The sequence below is a fragment of the Papaver somniferum genome, chromosome 7, assembly GCF_003573695.1.
Source record: "Papaver somniferum cultivar HN1 chromosome 7, ASM357369v1, whole genome shotgun sequence".
Taxonomy (NCBI): Eukaryota; Viridiplantae; Streptophyta; class Magnoliopsida; order Ranunculales; family Papaveraceae; genus Papaver; species Papaver somniferum.
The window spans coordinates 8,001,391-8,021,883 of record NC_039364.1 but is presented as its reverse complement, the minus strand read 5'-3'; the positions used below and the strand labels follow the sequence as shown (position 1 = coordinate 8,021,883).

At 39.2% G+C, this 20,493-nt stretch overlaps 1 long non-coding RNA gene across 1 annotated transcript; it reads left to right on the top strand.

Annotated features, from left to right (window-relative positions):
- Window positions 1-5,188: 5,188 nt before the first annotated feature.
- LOC113293875 lies at window positions 5,189-6,430 on the top strand. Its single transcript, XR_003332638.1, has 3 exons — window positions 5,189-5,626; window positions 5,707-5,974; window positions 6,232-6,430. It is a non-coding gene; the product is annotated as an uncharacterized LOC113293875 (long non-coding RNA).
- Window positions 6,431-20,493: the final 14,063 nt, after the last annotated feature.

Sequence of the window (20,493 nt, the reverse complement as noted above, 5' to 3'; positions counted from 1 at the left end):
TATTGTAGATTGTTCTTGCTGTTTGAACTCACTGACTTACGCTTAGTTGGCAAAACAGAGTGGAACCCAGATTATATTGTCAGTTAATAAATTTTTTTCTCACATGAGACCACCACAATAATTCTGACCATGACTTGAATTATTGTGGCTGGATTTCGGGGTTTATGGTTGACCATTATTATTTAGTAGATTTGGTACTTTTTATGAAGGAGTTTGGAGGTTTGGTCTTACCCCTTTATTTGGTCTTACTTTCGCTTTTATTCGATGTCGTTGGTTAATTAGTGCAGGATATTATTGTTATTTCTCTAAGGTATGGCATCCATTACACGATTCATGAGCACATTGCAGTTGACAGTAAAATATTTGAAGAAGAATGGGTTTTCCACTCATTTAGACTGCTTCCTGTCAACATAAGTACTAATCTGTTATCTGGATTTCCAACCTGAGACCTAGAAACTTACAATCTCTTTATTGGGATAAAGATCTACTAGATACTTGGCGTGTTCCACAACTCCACTAGGGATTTTAAGCGCTAAATACGATCTAAGAAAACACCATAGTTGTATTCAGAATGTAGAGCAAAACCCACTTTGCATTATAAAAAGAAATGCTCGACATCGAGCTCATGCTTTAACAATACACAAAATTGGTTAAAAATATCAAAATCAACAATTCCTGGGTGAAAAGGACATTTAGATTTTGATACTCTTTAAATGGACAAAAATGTAAAAATAGCCAGGATGTAAACAGTTTCATCCTACCCATTTTCAAATACTTTTTCTTATATTTAATTTACATCATGATGCATCCAGTTTCATCCTTACTATTTTTTAAGTTTAAGTCAGGATAAATCCAGTTACATCCTTGCTATTTTTTTAGAGTCCATTTCACCCATACTAATTTTTACTCGTCCATTTGAACCATGTTTTAAAAATATTTGGACAAATAACCCATTTTCCGTTAAAAATACCATTCCAGCCCCTCATAACCATATCACAGTGATTGATCAGTCACCAAAGTATCAATCTAGGGATTATTTAAATGAATTGGAGCAATTATTTTCACAAGGAGTGAACAGAACAATAACTTAGCCAAGAAACAAATAAGATGGTACAAGCAAGCAAATTACGCAAGACAACACATGGATGTAACATTTTTGCTACAAACTTTCTTTGTAGTTTATTCTAAACTGGAAGGAATCATTCTTGCAACTTTCTGATGCATTCTATGTATGCATTGCAGGGACAATCATCAAGGTAGGCTATGATTTTTTTTTTTAAATAATAAGAAAACTAATCAAAAATAGTACTAAAGCGAAGCCATGAACCCACATGAGCTTAATTGAAGCAAGAGTAGATCCCCAAATGAAACTAGAAATAATTCAAAAAAATATTTTTGGAAAGAGTCGTGTTTTATGTACAAAATGTGTTTTGTTGGCTCACCAAATTTTATGGTTTTTTTAATGCCTCATAGCTATCGGTTGTCTCAGCTAAAATTGACAATTTGGCATGCAAGACCTCTTGCTGGTGATTTTGGTGGAGGCTTAGCTTTTTATTGATGAATTACTATGTTTGCAGGCTAATTTGTTGAGTATAATAAAGTTTTATTAATGTGTTGTCTACATGAACGGGTATTCATTTGTGCCCTTTAATTATTTATCACTTCTAAGCTACTTGCTGACACAGTAAGGGAAAATTAATAAGGATGATAATGGAAGTATGCAGATGACAGTATTGGTAGTGTTTTAGTGTGAGTTTTTCTTTTTTAAGAATACGCTCATCTAAGCAAGCACTATATACCAACAACAACAACAAAATGTAGGTGTATTATCGATGCACAACACTAGAGAAAAAAGGAAAAAAAAGGTTTAGCGCTCACTTATTACTAACCACCAACAAAAATCCGTGTGAGTGCTAATTTGTTTGGTTCACCAATCTTAACTACTTATGAAATATGTATACAACAAATATCTCAAAATTACACAGTCGCGCCATTTTTCTCAAGGGAGACTTGAAAATTTTAAGAACCTCATCATTGGTCCCTGAAATTAGGTTTCCAGTTTGTTTGTGTAAGTAGTTTGAATTTCACGTCTCCTGTTTCTTTTTGTCCAATTTATTACTTATATTCAAGTGATGGAATCTATGTTATCGATGCATTTTCTTGAACATCAGGAGAAAGTACTATGTGGCCACCAATTTGATTGTTGTTTCTCAACCCTTAAAGCACCGTCTTTTCTTTCCTTTCACATGGTGATTAAAGTAGAGATGTTGCCGCCAGATACAGATTTCCAGCATTTCATTCTTGAGGTGTGCATATTACATGAGACGCTCTAGAAGTCTAACGAAAACCTACAATGCTACCAAAACATTTTTCCTCAAACAAGTGAGTTGAGTGGTTTTTTCTTTTCTTAGGATATATTAAGTTTTTTTGAGAAAACTGACTGTTGTTGGTCTTAAAGAGTTGAAGATTTTAGGCTTACATATGTCACAAAGTTTAAACAGTAATTGATGAATAGTCGCTGGATTTAACTAACACACTTACAAATTGTCAAAACTTGCACTTTCTGTCCCGTTGTAGGGAATGTACATGTTCGTATGAGTTTGAGTATAACACCATTTTAGCCAGAGTCAACTGAACTGAAAAAAGGTTAAATATTTTGAATCAGTCTTACTAACCGAAAAAACTTAGAATAATCACCACAATATGCAACACCAATCCAAAAGTCGGGCCCAAAAAATCATCCATATTTTTGGTTTGGTGTGATGTAGATTCGACTCTCCCCGTCGTGCATTTATATTGCGTCGCGGGGCCCCGTCTCGCCTCATTGCAATGCATTTTTGATTTGGTTTTATCAATTTAGCGAAGTATTAATTTATCGATAAATTAATAAGTTATTAAATTATCGAAATATTCTATATTTTAAAGTTTCAAAAATAAAATAAGATAAAATATTTAAGTTAAACTTAAAGGTTTCCCATAATAACAAATATATTGAGATATTATTTTCAATTCAAATTAATGTGTAATAAATTTATGGCATAATATAATATAATATAATATAATATAATGTAATATAGTATAGTATATTATATATTTTGAGGTTAAAAGAAAAAAGAAGATAAATATATACAAACAAACAATCTCGATCCGTCCGGTAGATCTGAAAAATCAAACCAAAACCAAACAGATCAAGGATCTGAAATTTTAAGAAAATAGTTTTTTTTTCTTTCTTTGTTTTAGAGAGAAAGGGGAGAGAGAATATTGGTGTATAGAACTTCGTTTTTCTGGTGTTTAGCTTGGTAGAGACATTGGTCCTCCGGTGTTGGACTTACCTGGGGGTGTGCATAAAAAACGAAATCGCAGATTTCACCCACAATCGGCCGCAAAATTGCGGGTGAAAACCAATCCGCAAGAGTGTATGAGCCGGTTACGGTTGAGTTTTCAAATCCGCAAGGTTTAGCGGTTTGGTTGCGGTTGGTTTTGTAAATCCGCGGATTCACCCGCACCGTAAGGTAAATATTAGTTATAAGTGAAACAAAATCTAATTAAAGAGATGCCCACTTGTGCAGGAAATAACACCAACAACATATCAAGCCCATGTCTCATGATCAATCACTCTAGCGAGAACATTTGGTTGGCTTTATTGACACACACCTCCCGATAAGGACCAATAATCAGAGCATGCGATAATGCACCACAACAGGGTATTGAGAATCCAGTAATCCACATCCACTATAGGAACATTTTAGAGTGAAAAACTGAGCATCTACAGAAGCAGAAAAGATCGAAAGGATAAGCAGCACCACCACTACCACAAGATGTAAACTCCTGAATGTTTATCTTTCCATAACTTGCTAATGCTTTTTTTTCATAAAAAATACGCGATTAATCCGCAATCTGTCCATAATATCCGTTGATCCGCGGATGTGAAATCCGTGGATAATTGGACTGGACACGGTTTGATTTTCCAAATCCGCATCTTAGACGGTTTGGACGCGGATGACCCGTAATTCGCAACCGTCTGTCCGTTGCACACCCCTAAACCTACCCACCTGGTGCGTAGCTTATATCCTTTCACTTATTGGACCTGTCCAATTTCCACCGTTCTGTTCATGAACGTCCAAGGGTAACCTTGTCTTTTCCAGACCACATTTCCTTTCTATCATGGCAGTTATGTCTCCTCGGATGAAACATTCTTGTTTTGTCTTAGAGCTTCCTTTCTGTTTTCCAATTCAATATGACTTCTGGGAAGGAAATGTCGACTCGGAAAAATCACTTCATCTGAAATCATCACGGCTCCGTTGAATTAATCCCTGGCATGATCCTTTTACCGATTCATTTACCGAGGTATGTATCCTTCCCATTTTCTATTTCATGTTCCATTAGAGAAAAAGCCCCAATTGGTTTCGGTGTGGTAAACAAAATCCCTAAAACCAAAATTTTAAGTTTCTCTGAACTTCTGACTTGATTTTGTAGGACGGTTGCGAAAGAAAGCTACTGAAGAAGTCTGGATTATTAAAACGGCGCAATTTCAGGTTCACTCCAGCACCAGGAATGTAATTCTCTTTGACCATCAATCCTTAAGCATGTGTGCTAGATCCCCTCTTCCTCACCTCATGCTTATTGATGTGTTGACTCTTGAATGTTTAAGATTGATTTTTCCTTGCCATTGCATTAACTGTTTGTTCCTCATTTCGAACATATTATTTTGTACTTGTAGAAATGTACCCTCCATCTTCGCAAATTGATGTTGTTCTCGAGCGATTCAGACGATTTCACCTCGGCGGTACCTTACTGTGCGTTCCAAATGCTAAGAGTCTTTCTGATGAGGAGGTTTGGAGAATGTTCAACATTCCGAAATCTGTAAAATTCACTAAGATGAAGAACCTGACTGACCCGGTTCGTAATGATGAGGTGGTAGTTAAACTTTATCAGTTCGCCTGCGTATTCCCAATGCCTGTGGATTCTTTTACTTGTTCGCTCCTTAATGCATGGGTAGTTTCATCACATCAAATGCATCATCTCTTTGTTTTGCGTTGAAGCGGGTGCTTTCCATATTCAAAACCTATCATATCGCTTCATACTGCCGGCAAACGTTCAAAAGTTTATAACTCCATCCGGTCGATAGATATCTGGTCTCCCGTGGAAGGTCTTTTCTTGTGAATGCAAACATCAAAATGTAAAATTTTGTCTCGATGGGTTCCCCACATGCTGCAAAAGATGGGATCAACACTTCTGTTATATCGAATTAATCTTTGATGCTTGGCTGAAAATGCACACCCAAATGGTCCTGTAGTTGATGGCAGCAGCGACGTTCGTATAGAAAAATTCTTCGATCTACCGAGAAGCTTGTTTGATGTGTCATTTTCTGATGAGTTTGTTGATTGGCGTTATGATAGAGATCTTCAAGGATCTTCTACTCCTTCTAGTTTGATTAGAATTCTTCGAAGATATTATAAGACAAAAACGTCTGGGGCTAATTCCTCGGATGCCCATGACATTGGAGCAAGCAATGGAAAAACACGTTTCAAGAGGCTTCGTGGAGTCTCCAACACTCTTTTTGCTGACGACACCTTATCTAGCAAAGACAATGCGACAACTGCCCATGACGCTGTTTTATCACCAGGTACATTTATAAATATCTCATATCTCTACGCTTGATTACTCTAAACTTGATGATTGAATTCTCACTCTCGTATGCTTCAGATTGCAGAGAACCTACTCGTGATGATGGAGAAAAAGTTATCCAACCATCCTTGCCATCTGAACCCTTGTCCAACTTCGAATGATGGGAAGTGACTCGACTAACCCTTGTCCGGAGACTGAAAATGTTAGAGTATGCCGGCCCACTTCAATCCCGCAATCTGACCCTGGCATTAGTCGACCTTCCCTTGCCTCTCCATCTCCAGTCCAGCCAATAAATGTGACTGATCACAGCATTTTGCTTAAAACCATGACAGAACATTACAACCAGGTAAGTGAATCGATCAACTCACTATCCGTGCCCTTGGTTAAATGACATGACTCGTACTCAACTAATTTAAAGAGGCTAGCTCGATCACATTTGCTTATATATCAAGATTTAAAAGCACTAGTTTAATGCTTTAGCCTGACAATACTTATTTGCTCAAGTTGCTTCCTTCAAATGGCGGCTTATTTCTTGTATATCTTGTATATCTTGAATATCTAAGATGATAAGAGGCATAATATTATTTACTCTTACCCCCGTAGTTTCTGAAATCCGTGACTCAACTAAATGGTGCGCTAAACCGACGTGCTTTAGAAGGTGGTGCTGATGCCGGTTTGAGACTGGAAATCACACGGTTGGAGAGCAAAAATACTGAGTTGTCTGCCGCTATAAAGATGCTGACCGAAGAGTTGGCTGGAGCGCGCCAGGAATTAGATAACTCCAAATCCCGTGAATTGCAGCTGCAACTATTCTTGGAAGAAATTGGAGAGGTACTTCCAGATTCTTGGGAGTACTGACTTGCTCCCAGCTTCAAAACTCGGTAAGGGCGCTCTGTCCTTTGCACCTTATGCAGCAATTTTCTTTTTCGTCAAGCTGCATCTTTTTGAACTCACCAGTAGAGTTCCGGCCGGGATATCTCACAGTTTTTGTGGTGCGGACACTCTTTTGTATATTAGGTGAAGATAGTGGGACAGAGTACGTGATCGCATTTTTTGTATAAGAACATTCTAATATGACGAAACTGGCAGCTTTCCTCGTAACAGTTTGAATGTCTTTATTTTTCTTCATAATTACTTCCCCAGTTGTGTTGAGAAACCATAACTATGAGGAGACTTTGAGGAGGATTGAGATAACCCAGCAAATGACGAAAACTTTCTGTATACTGACCGATTTGTTTTGATACTGGTACGCATACAATAAGTTGTCTGTAGCAGCGTAGTCGCATACGGAGGAACTGAAGTAATCGTTTATGCTAGTAAACTTGCTTTTGCTTGTTCATGTGTTGTCGAAGCCCACAATAGTATGATAATTTGATGCTTGCTGGAAGTGGTACTTTTACACGACGTAACAATTAAAGACCATGTTGCACAAATGATTTGTTCGATCTAGTTGTGGATTAAAAATCAACACAACTTCCACAAACTCAGCTATAAAAGTTCACACGAACTTTGATCTCGAACAAGTGCGCCCACTATAGCAGATGCAAATACTTGTTTATGCTAGTAATTTCACCTTCACATGATCATGTTGGTTGCATTATAAGGGTAATAATATTTTCTTTTTCTTCCACTTTACTCTTGAACCATAACTCCAGTATTGGCAAGTTCAGACTTTGAGGCACTAAGCTCTTTAAAAACAGCAACAATGAGCATAGAGGAAAAACCAGACATAAAGGACTAGAACGCATCACTGTTGTTTCTTAGATAGGACGAGCATGAAACTGCACATGCAAACACTCTTTAGACAGGTTGGTGCTGCAATATATGACCAATATCATGATGATCTCATACTTGACGGAGTTGTCGAGCTGCCGATGAATTAATCTGAATTTTTCACCAGCATATTAGCTTGCTCCCCTTAACTGCAATGCGCGTCTTTATGATCTTTCACCTTCATACTTTCTTGCAAACAAAAGTACCAGTTGTTTTTCTTGAAATATTTTTATTAACTTATACAGGCTGTTTCACGTCTTCATGAGATACTATTTTGCCTTTAATTTACGGTCTAGCTTGATCACATTGCGAATAGCAAACCAACTCAGTTGTAGAGGCATCAAAATTAGTTCTTGACATTTAATACAGTTGGACAACACGATAATCTTCCGGGCACTTCTCGGAAACCCCTTGAAAAATTGTTGTCGAATCTGATGCAATTGGATGTGAAGAACGCACAAAATAAAAGCCATCTTATTATTTATTGTAATAGCTCTCTTTGTCTGTGATTGTCTGCAATAGAATTCCCCATTATACTCAGGTGTCATGTCACTCGCCCCCAAGCGTGCATGCTGTTTGGAGTGTACACAGCTCTCCTCAAAGAAATTGTTCTTTGGAATGTTACATATCTCTCCTCCAAGTGACAGTCGTTGTTGATGGGTAGAATGTGGGAAGGAGGAACTAGCCCTAATCACAAAAAGTATTCCCACGGAGAAGATATGGTTACGGAAGTAATGGGGAATTAATGATAATCTCAAGAAGTGTATCCTCTTTCCTTTTATAATGATCCTCTTATGGATAAGTGCCCGTAAGATCAACATATTACTAAACTACCATTTCCTTTTCCTTAAGTTAATACTAAACCCTAACGGACCTTCTTTCTTAGATCAAGGCCCAATTACCCTTAATATAACCTTAGATAGACTAGAACTATCCCATCTCAATGGGTTAGGCCTAGTCCCTTAGTTCCTCCCCTCTAGAAGGGACCCTTGATTAGCTAAGGGGATACCCATTTTAGGGTTGATTATTTTCATGTATCAACATTACTCCCTTGATTGTTTGATCGGTCAAAGACCGTGTCAACAGTCACATGTTGACGCAACAGGTTCTAAATGAGTAATTTTCAAATCGTGCTCCTTGGGATGCTTTGGTTATTAACCCACTCAGTAACCGCTCCTTTTATGATGGTTACAATCGGAGAGTCGTGGGTGGTTTTCATACCACGACTCTTGAAGTTCCACTGTTACTGGTCTGTTCAGTAACTACTCCTTCTTTTACTTTCCTATAAATAGAGGAGACCTCGCTTTCAAGTCCCCACCTTTTACTTCCTTCCTTTTCTCTCTCCTTATCTTCTTTTACTAACCATGTCTAACGACTCACCTCCCCGGCCGGAATCATACATACTCGAGGGGTTTAGGAGTAATCCCCAGCTCAGAGATAAGATACGACCACCAGCTGCAGATGATGGAACTACTATTTTCCTCGCTGATGATGTCTGGATCGCCCGTATGCTAAATCCTCATCCTTATTTTCCATCCGGATTCGCAAGATGGCTTATTCGTCCTCAAGCAGAGGCGCCTCTCATACCTTCCTTCGAAAATACTCCCCATTTAGCTGTTCATCGAGGGGATTATGTCTTTCCTTCGAACAATGATCGATTATCCGCTGAGTCTCACGCGTCTTGAGAGCCATGGATAGATTACATTTGTTCGAACCCAGAAAATGCGAGGATTATCTGATGAGTGCCAAATATTGTATATATTTATCCCTTTTTGTTGGCATTTTAACTCATCTTTTATGCATTAATTCTACATTTTATCCCATATTCTGTATTTTCATTGTTTTCAAGAATAAATATTTTTCTTACTTAATTTTGCATTTTTTAGGTAGTAAATAAAGATTTGATGAGTTGCGGAGCAGAAAAGAGCTGAAGAGTAGTGAAAAGCCGGAAGAAATTACGCAAGGAAGCCGCGAAGAATGGTGCGCATAAGCCCAAAAGACTAGAAATGAGCTCAAGAAGGAAGAATTGCTCTTAAAGAAGATATGGGCTTGGCATACCCAAGGCCCAAAACCCTTACCCAAACCCATTTTCTATAACCAAAACCGCCTCCATTCTCAGCCGTCAGATTGGATCCAACTCATCATCCTACGGTCTCTCATTCATAGAGCATCAAAATCTGAAGTCTCTGCCAAACACCACAGCGCTTAAATTCCAAGCCTTCAGATTAGATCACATTTAGATCCTACGGTCGTTTCTTTGCCTGCTCATCAAATCTCGATACTTCCGCTTAACACTACAGTACCTAACATCATCTAACACCGTTGACTTCGTTGTGTTTCAAAATCCAACGGTTGCATCGATTCATCTCTCATCTCATCGTTAGATCTACCAACCATCTCCGCATCCCGCAGCTCAGAATCACAGAACATCAAGACTCGATGGATTCGCTCAACACTCTAGCAACCTATACCTATACCCTAAACTCGACCCATTCTTCACTTCTTTCTTCTTCTTTCTCTCGACCTCCTCTGCAACAGCCATCTTCTCCACCGTACACCACCACCTTCTCCACCTCTGTCACCACCATCTCTACCACCTAACCTCCACCTAATCACTACCAAACACCACATCATCACTAACTACCTATCTAGACCCCTATTCCCTCCATCTCTCACGTTTCATCCATGAAACCCTAGGCGTGAGAGGTTGATGAAATAGGTGACCTAGAGAGAAATTGAAGCTATGGAGAGGTAGAGGAGTACAAATGGAAGCATGGGTCGAGAAGAATTGGGAGTTATCACATCAAATTAGGTAAAAAAAAATCAAACCCTGATTTCAGTTAATTTGGGTATTTTCGAGTAAGCTCTAATTTCTGTTAGGGAGAGCATAGGGAAGCTAGAGTAGGGATATGGGTCTGATTTGTACTGTCAATTTAGGTAGAAATAATTTACCTAATTTCTGTTTGATTTTGGGATTTAGGTGAAGAACCCTAATTTTGTATTTTGGGGGAAATTGTGTCTGTGGGTATAAATAGCCCTGTGGGTGTGATGTAAAAACTTTATGTTGGGATTAGCCTGCATCCAGAACTGCTAAGTTCTGTTAATCTGCTTGTCCTGTTAAATGTTAAATTTTAATTTGCAATTTCAGTTTCAGTTCACATGTTAATTTTAGTTCACTTCAGTTGTGCTCATTTCAGTTCACTTGTTATGCTTATGTTCATAGTTCTGTTCATGTTGTTCTTTTCAGTTCAATTTGCTGCTTAGTTTCATTTCCAATTCCACTGCTTAGTATTCTTGTTATGCTTGTGTTCATAGATCTGTTAATGTGTTAGCCTGTATCATTTCTTGTTTTCAATTCCTGTTAGTGTTGTTTACTGTTAATGTATGATGTTCTTGTTTACATGTTATCCTCATTGCTTTGTCACTGTTAACATAATGGAATGCTAGGCTAGGTATATGTGAAGCAATGTGCTAATTGTGCAATGGCAAGAAATCAGTGCTCATAGCAAGCTGATTTTCTTGCCATTCTTGTTGTATGCTTAGGTTGTAGTGTTGGTTGTGCATTGGGAGAAACTAGTGCTTATAGCAAGCTAGTTCTCTTCCATTCTTTGAGTTTACCTCCTGAATGTTTTCTGCCTAGCCTTGCTTCATGTCAGTTTCTTCACCTCATCTCTGCCCTTGGCCTTAGGCCTTGGTTCAATTTGCTTTTGTTCATCTTTGCTTTGCACTGTGTTGTTTTCCTTTGGTTTGCTGCTGCCTTCACTTGCTGTGCAGCTCTTGCTCCTGCTGCTGCTACTACCTGCTGTGCAGCACTTGTGCTGCTGCCTTACTTCCCCTGCTAAGCTGCTGTCACTTCTTCCCTTGCAGCTGCTGCTGCTGCCTTCCTGCAGTTCCTGCTGCATTACTATCTGCCCTGCAGCTGCTGTTGCTGTTTTCTTTTACTGCATTGTTTGCTTCACTTCTGCTGCTTTGCATTGTTTGCTTCACTTGTGCTGCTGCCCTTCTGCTGTGCAGTCTTACTACTGCTGCTGCCTGCCAAAGCCAGCTGAGCCCAATTCAGGCCATTGCTGTGCACTCAAGCCCAAATCTCAATTCAAGCTGAGCCCAATTCACTTCAGTGAAGCCTAAGGCCCAGTCCTCAGTAACCAAGCCCAGAACCTTGACTGAATCCAAAGCCCAAATTCATTAAGGCCCAATCCAAATCAACTGTGGGCTTAATCAAAAGCCTAAGTTTAAGGCCAAAGCCCATTCACACTTCAAAGACCAACTGAGCCCAAGCTCAGTTCATTTTATTGTGAACAAACCCATTAGCACTCAAAGCCCAATTTAAGCCAAAAGGCTTCATAGCCCAATAGCAATTTAGGAACCCAATTAGCTAGAACACTCCAAACACACCCGATCTCTGTGGATCGACCCGTACTTGCACGAGCTATAACTGACGACCGTGCACTTGCGGTATTACTGTAGGCCCCCGTTTTCTTGCGCTTAATTTTATACATATCTCCGGGCCTGCCAAGTTTTTGGCGCCGCTGCCGGGGATAATTTTTAGGACCTTTTAGAAGCCTACCAAGTTTTTGGCGCCGTTGCCGGGGATTGGTGCTGTGTTTTATCTGTGTTTGTCTTAGCTATTTTGCATTTCATAGCATTTGCATCTGCATCTGCTTCACTTCATTTGCTCTTGGACCTGCTGTTCTGAACCTGTTCTTCCTCTGCTGGGACGCCACCAAGGAAAAGAACCAAAACCCAACTGGGTTTTTGCAACAATATCAGAGCAGCTGGGCTGTGCTACAAAGGTAAGCCTAAACCCATTCCATTGAGAGAACCCAACCTGTGGGCTTCCAAATTTCTTTAATTGTGGGCTTGTAATAATTAACCCAATTTTTTGGGCTTTTTATTTTTCTATTTTGGGTTTGTAATAATTTATTTGTGGGCTTGTTTGTTTAATTTGTGGGCTTGTATTTATTTTGTGTGGGCTTGTTTAAATTCTTTCATTGGACTTGTATTTTGGACTCTGGGTTTAAACCCAGCTGAGCTTGTAACCGATTGTGGACTTGAAAAGTGGACCGCGAAACCAAAGTTTTAAAAAAAACGTCGGGCCTTAACCAACTGGGCCAAATTAAACTTTCAAAATTAAAACTTGGATTTTCGTAGGCCGCAGCCTTCATTCCATTCCATTAGAGGCTTGCACAGTGGGCGTGCTCCCAATTCAAAAACCAAATTTCATTTTCTTTTTCAAGAAAAAAAAAAAAAAAAAAAAAAAAAAAAAATTTTTTGCTCCCTATTTTTAAAACCAAATTTCTACTTTGCTCCCATTTTTTAAAACCAAATTTTCTTGTAGATAATGTGTTAGTTAAATTTCCTTTTGTATATTTTTGCTAATCCAATATGATCTCGGCTGAAATATGTTGGATTTTTGCCTTGAATAACGGAGTTTTAATTCTGCTTTCGCCGAAATCGGGTATTCTCTCTCCTTTTACTCTACTCAGCATGTCCCTTTCCATATGTTGCATTTTAATTCTTTCCATATTTTGAAACATTGAGGACAATGTTTAGTTTAGGTTTGGGGGTATAGAGTAGATGCCACGATAATATGCTAATTGAAAACAAAACTCCTTCTTCTTTTTGAAAAAATTGAAAAATTCCAAAAAAAAAAAAAAATTGAAAAATCAATTCAAAAAAAAAAAAAAAAATTAAAAAATGAAAAATCATAAAAATGGAGCTCATTTACCTTGAAATGTTGACTCTTGTGCAAATATGTATTTTATTAGGAGTCTTAGTCTAGATATTTAGGCACCCTGATTCTAGCACAATTCACATAGTGATAAGAAATTTGCACGCGCACGATCTACCAATACATGTATGGCCTCGATCTTCAAGGTGTTGGATAGGAAGTTACGATTGCCAATCACTTTAGAATACTGAACGAAACTTGACTAGCTTGTTCTTTGGTTGGTTGGGATAGAAGATGGAGGTTACATTAAGAAAGACAACCATCGAATTTAACTGGGTGCATCAAAAAGGGCTACCTCTTGCAAAGTGTCATGTAATCTTTTGTTTCTTTATTGTTATGTATCAAAAGTGTTTCCTTAAAAAAAAAAAAAAAAAAAAAAAAAAAAAAAAAAAAAAAAACGATGATCGATGTATATATTCAGAAAAAAAAATATATCAGAAAAATACCAAAAAAAAATCAAGTATTTATCAATTCCATCATCTCTTGTTCCAAAAAAATAAAAAGAGATTTGTCAATGTAAATAAGAGTCATGTAAATAGTCATCTTTTGTTGTTTCGTTGTAATAAGCAAGGAGGGTGTATGCCATTGATGTACAACGCGAGAAATTGTGAAATACCTCCAACTCATTCACAATTCTCGTAAAGTCCGGACAGTTAGCTAGATTTCGACCTCAGTTCTTAGCCTGAGAAAACTATCTCTTGGTGATTAGTAGTCATGACTTCAGATCTTTCTTTACACATGTGTAGATACACTTTACACTCTTATCACATGTCTTTTTTTGTTATCAGTGCTAGGATTGTGCCTTCGATAGCTAGATTGACATCTCCATTTTGCTGTGAGCTTAACTGTTTTGCACATGTCACGTTTGATGGAATCTGAGCTTATATTTGTCCTTAGGTTTTGTAGGCACACCTCTGGTAAACCTTCACGAGACTTCACTCGTCCACTAGGGACACTTAGTGGTTTAAAAGGCTTAGTGCATACGCTAAATGCATTCGAGAGACCAGCGACAGTGGTATAGTTAGGATTTCCTTAGTTTTGTTTTACTTGAGGACAAGTAAAATTCAGGTTTGGGGGTATTTGATGAGTGCCAAATATTGTATTATTTATCCCTTTTTGTTGGCATTTTAACTCATCTTTTATGCATTAATTCTACATTTTATCCCATATTCTGTATTTCATTGTTTTCAAGAATAAATATTTTTCTTACTTAATTTTGCATTTTTTAGGTAGTAAATAAAGATTTGATGAGTTGCGGAGCAGAAAAGAGCTGAAGAGTAGTGAAAAGCCGGAAGAAATTACGCAAGGAAGCCGCGAAGAATGGTGCGCATAAGCCCAAAAGACTAGAAATGGCTCAAGAAGGAAGAATTGCTCTTAAAGAAGATATGGGCTTGGCATACCCAAGGCCCAAAACCCTTACCCAAACCCATTTTCTATAACCAAAACCGCCTCCATTCTCAGCCGTCAGATTGGATCCAACTCATCATCCTACGGTCTCTCATTCATAGAGCATCAAAATCTGAAGTCTCTGCCAAACACCACAGCGCTTAAATTCCAAGCCTTCAGATTAGATCACATTTAGATCCTACGGTCGTTTCTTTGCCTGCTCATCAAATCTCGATACTTCCGCTTAACACTACAGTACCTAACATCATCTAACACCGTTGACTTCGTTGTGTTTCAAAATCCAACGGTTGCATCGATTCATCTCTCATCTCATCGTTAGATCTACCAACCATCTCCGCATCCCGCAGCTCAGAATCACAGAACATCAAGACTCGATGGATTCGCTCAACACTCTAGCAACCTATACCTATACCCTAAACTCGACCCATTCTTCACTTCTTTCTTCTTCTTTCTCTCGACCTCCTCTGCAACATCCATCTTCTCCACCGTACACCACCACCTTCTCCACCTCTGTCACCACCATCTCTACCACCTAACCTCCACCTAATCACTACCAAACACCACATCATCACTCCCTACCTATCTAGACCCCTATTCCCTCCATCTCTCACGTTTCATCCATGAAACCCTAGGCATGAGAGGTTGATGAAATAGGTGACCTAGAGAGAAATTGAAGCTATGGAGAGGTAGAGGAGTACAAATGGAAGCATGGGTCGAGAAGAATTGGGAGTTATCACATCAAATTAGGTAAAAAAAAATCAAACCCTGATTTCAGTTAATTTGGGTATTTTCGAGTAAGCTCTAATTTCTGTTAGGGAGAGCATAGGGAAGCTAGAGTAGGGATATGGGTCTGATTTGTACTGTCAATTTAGGTAGAAATAATTTACCTAATTTCTGTTTGATTTTGGGATTTAGGTGAAGAACCCTAATTTTGTATTTTGGGGGAAATTGTGTCTGTGGGTATAAATAGCCCTGTGGGTGTGATGTAAAAACTTTATGTTGGGATTAGCCTGCATCCAGAACTGCTAAGTTCTGTTAATCTGCTTGTCCTGTTAAATGTTAAATTTTAATTTGCAATTTCAGTTTCAGTTCACATGTTAATTTTAGTTCACTTCAGTTGTGCTCATTTCAGTTCACTTGTTATGCTTATGTTCATAGTTCTGTTCATGTTGTTCTTTTCAGTTCAATTTGCTGCTTAGTTTCATTTTCAATTCCACTGCTTAGTATTCTTGTTATGCTTGTGTTCATAGATCTGTTAATGTGTTAGCCTGTATCATTTCTTGTTTTCAATTCCTGTTAGTGTTGTTTACTGTTAATGTATGATGTTCTTGTTTACATGTTATCCTCATTGCTTTGTCACTGTTAACATAATGGAATGCTAGGCTAGGTATATGTGAAGCAATGTGCTAATTGTGCAATGGCAAGAAATCAGTGCTCATAGCAAGCTGATTTTCTTGCCATTCTTGTTGTATGCTTAGGTTGTAGTGTTGGTTGTGCATTGGGAGAAACTAGTGCTTATAGCAAGCTAGTTCTCTTCCATTCTTTGAGTTTACCTCCTGAATGTTTTCTGCCTAGCCTTGCTTCATGTCAGTTTCTTCACCTCATCTCTGCCCTTGGCCTTAGGCCTTGGTTCAATTTGCTTTTGTTCATCTTTGCTTTGCACTGTGTTGTTTTCCTTTGGTTTGCTGCTGCCTTCACTTGCTGTGCAGCTCTTGCTCCTGCTGCTGCTACTACCTGCTGTGCAGCACTTGTGCTGCTGCCTTACTTCCCCTGCTAAGCTGCTGTCACTTCTTCCCTTGCAGCTGCTGCTGCTGCCTTCCTGCAGTTCCTGCTGCATTACTATCTGCCCTGCAGCTGCTGTTGCTGTTTTCTTTTACTGCATTGTTTGCTTCACTTCTGCTGCTTTGCATTGTTTGCTTCACTTGTGTTGCTGCCCTTCTGCTGTGCAGTCTTACTACTGCTGCTGCCTGCCAAAGCCAGCTGAGCCCAATTCAGGCCATTGCTGTGCACTCAAGCCCAAATCTCAATTCAAGCTGAGCCCAATTCACTTCAGTGAAGCCTAAGGCCCAGTCCTCAGTAACCAAGCCCAGAACCTTGACTGAATCCAAAGCCCAAATTCATTAAGGCCCAATCCAAATCAACTGTGGGCTTAATCAAAAGCCTAAGTTTAAGGCCAAAGCCCATTCACACTTCAAAGACCAACTGAGCCCAAGCTCAGTTCATTTTATTGTGAACAAACCCATTAGCACTCAAAGCCCAATTTAAGCCAAAAGGCTTCATAGCCCAATAGCAATTTAGGAACCCAATTAGCTAGAACACTCCAAACACACCCGATCTCTGTGGATCGACCCGTACTTGCACGAGCTATAACTGACGACCGTGCACTTGCGGTATTACTGTAGGCCCCCGTTTTCTTGCGCTTAATTTTATACATATCTCCGGGCCTGCCAAGTTTTTGGCGCCGCTGCCGGGGATAATTTTTAGGACCTTTTAGAAGCCTACCATTATCCGTTCTTTGGGTATAGAGAACGCTCTGGAAGCTTCCCGATTCAGGTATGTTCGGCGAGACTTTGATATTATAAACCGCTTATGCGCACTTTGGGGAGTCGATCCGCACACATTCCTGTTCTCTTGGGGCGAAGCGAATCCCATCTTAGTGGATGTAGTGGCGCTTACTGGTTTACCCGTTCACGGGGACACGGTCTTCGATAGTGTGTGTTTAAACAAATCTTTGAATGATAGCGACAAGGGGATTCGTGATCACTTTCTCAAAGCCAAAAAAAATTCGATAACGTACTTATTATCGGAAGAGCTTAAGTCTGAGGCTCCGAGTAATATGGAAGGTTCGGTAGATAAAGGGAAAGGGACACCTACCGTGTCGGCTTCTCGCGATTCCCCCGCTAACGTTTCGTCTTCTTCAAAACTCATGGCATCCGCCATAAAAGCTGGTCAGGCAACATCGTCTTCCACTGAGGATCCTGACGATGTGAAAAATGATCAGAAGCCAAAATCCGGAGCACGTCGTACCACATTTTTTTGTTGGATTAAGTATTGTCCCCCTTTACTCTCGGGTCCTCGTGAAGGTATCCCTCCTCGAGAGGGGGAGACAAACAGGGAAAAGTTGGCGGCTTTTCTCCTCTTTTGGTTGTGTCACGATGTATTCGAGTATAGTCCTCGAGATACTATTAAGAACGAGTTGATCCCTATGGATGTGTTAATGTCCCGCGGCGTGGCATTCCCGCTTGCCCCTATGTTCTTGGGCGGTCTATATCACCATTTGGATTTATTGGTGCGTGATGTTGTCATGTACATGCTACTTAAAGACTGTTTTGCACTAGGGGCGCTATCCTGTTAGGGGGTGTAGTTATCGTTTCCTTTTATTACAGTTGTATTTGTTTCTGAGCGTATTTTGTTATTCGTGTTTAGAGAACGGCTTGTTGGTTGAAAGCTGTTGCGCGTCTAGTGGGCCATTACTCGCTTAGGGATTGGCTATTTAATTTGTAAGAGAGGGAGACGAGTTCTTTAATGAATAAGAAGATATTGTTAGCTTAGCCGTAATTTGTAGATTTAGCTTAATTTCTCCATCTTTGATTCCAATTCTGTAATGGAACATTGGTATTCAGAGCTTTCTTTCCTCACCATGGGAGGCTCCGGTGCGCCAACCTGTAAAGATTTAGTAGAGAAATTTGAGAAACAACAATCCTAGATTGATTCTCTTCAGTCTCAATTCATAGTAAGGTGGATAATCTTACACTATAGATGGTAACTAAAGAAAAATTACAAACTCCGCTGCGTTCTCAATTTGAATTATTCTTGGGGAAGAAAAATGATAATCGAGAAAGACAAGAAGATATTCCGGAATCGAGAAACAGAACAGCTCAGAATGTAAATCCCCAACACGAGACTGGTGAGTCAAATTCACACCAACCTGGAGCTATGAGATAGTCGATTCAACGTATTCTCAAATTTGATTTTCCCAGATTCGATGGTGAAAATCCTAGAGGCTGGATTCAAAAGTGTGAACGTTACTTTAATCTTCATAACATCAAGGATGAAGCGCAGAAAGTGACTATGGAGGCTATGCATCTGGATGGTAAGGCCGATAAATGGCTTCTTAACCTTCAATCTGTTAGATCTGTTTATTCTTGGTTTGAGTTAGCTGAACAAGCATGTGTTAGGTTTGAGAACCCTGCTAATGAGAACATTGTAGGCATCTTTAATAAGCTATCCCAAATTACTTCAGTGGATGATTATTTTGAAGAATTTGAAAATTATAAAGCCCTGTTGCTAAGTGTTTTACCTGGATTACCTGAGATTTATTTTGTAATCAGTTTTATTGGAGGTTTAAAGGAGGAAATCAGGCATTGTGTCTTCATGTTTCACCCTACTAACCTAATGCAAGCATTTTCTCTTGCTAGAATGCAAGATCAATCACTTGCAGTCCAGCCAAAAATTGTCAGACCCACTCGGAAAAAAAAATCGCCTCTTAAACCATCCCCTCCTCCACTTTACTATCCTAAAGACAATTCTCTCAAACCTTCCCCTATTTCTTCTCCAAGATCCCCTTCTTCCATTCCCATCAAAAGACTTACTCCTGAGCAAATGAAAATTAGAAAGGATAAGGGTCTGTGTTATAATTGTGATGAGGTTTATCGGTTTGGTCACATTTGAAAAAAGCAGAAATTGTACTTGTTAGTGGGAGAATAACATTCTGAAGAGGAAGCTCAGGTTGAACATCCATCTTCTGAAGAGGATCTTACTTCTCCTGTGGAATCTAACATGGAGATTTCTCTTTATGCTTTGACTGGTAGTTCTATGGGAGAGACTATAAGAATACCTGGGAGTATCAATGGCCATGCAGTGTCCATTCTCATAGATACAGGAAGTACCCACAATTTTTTGGATGCTGCTCTAGCTAAATGACTCAATTGTAACATCACCCCTACTCAGCAACTATTAGTGACAGTGGCAAATGGAGATAAGACTGTTAGTGATGGCATGTGCTCTGGGTTACAATGGTCTATGCACAACCATCTTTTTTCAGGGGATTTGAGGGTACTTCCCTTAGGGGGCTATGATATGGTGTTAGGAGCATATTGGTTAAAGCAGCTAGGAGATGTGTTAGTCAATTTCTCTACACTCAGCATTACCTTTAACCACAAAAGCAACAAGATCAAACTAGTGGGAGTTTCTGATTCTCCTTCTTTCAAAATGGCAAGTGCTGCTTCTTTAGAGAAATGTTTTCACAATAATCCACATGGTATTTGTGCTCAACTTAATTCTATCTGCAGTACTCCCTCCCCTACACCCATCCCTCCAGCAATCACTGATATTATTTCTTCATTCTCTGACATTTTTGAGACCCCTACTCGATTACCTCCACAAAGATCCTTAGACCACAAAATTCCATTGAAACCGAATTCTGAGCCACCCAATATGAGACCTTACAAATGCCCACACATTCAAAAATCAGTTGTTGAAAAACTAGTGCAAGAGATGCTTTCTTCTTGCATTATTCAACCTAGCCACAACCCTTTTGCATCACAAATTATTTTAGTCAAAAAGAAGGATGGCTCTTGGAGGTTTTGTGTTTACTATAGGAGGTTAAATGCCATCAGCGTCAAGGACAAGTTTCTTATTCCTGTAATTGATGAATTATTGGATGAGCTTTATGGGTCTGGATTGTTTACCAAGATAGATATAAAGTCTGGTTATCATCAAATCATAGTTCACTTGTCAGACATCTACAAAATAGCTTTCAGAACACATCAAGGTCATTATGAGCTCAAGGTTATGCCATTTGGTCTCACCAGTGCTCCAGTCACTTTTCAAGCTCTTATGAATGATATTTTTCAGCCTTACTTGAGGAAGTTTATATTGGTCTTTTTTGATGATATTTTGGTCTACAGTCCTAATTTGGAAACACATGCTCAACATTTGGCTCTTACCCTTCA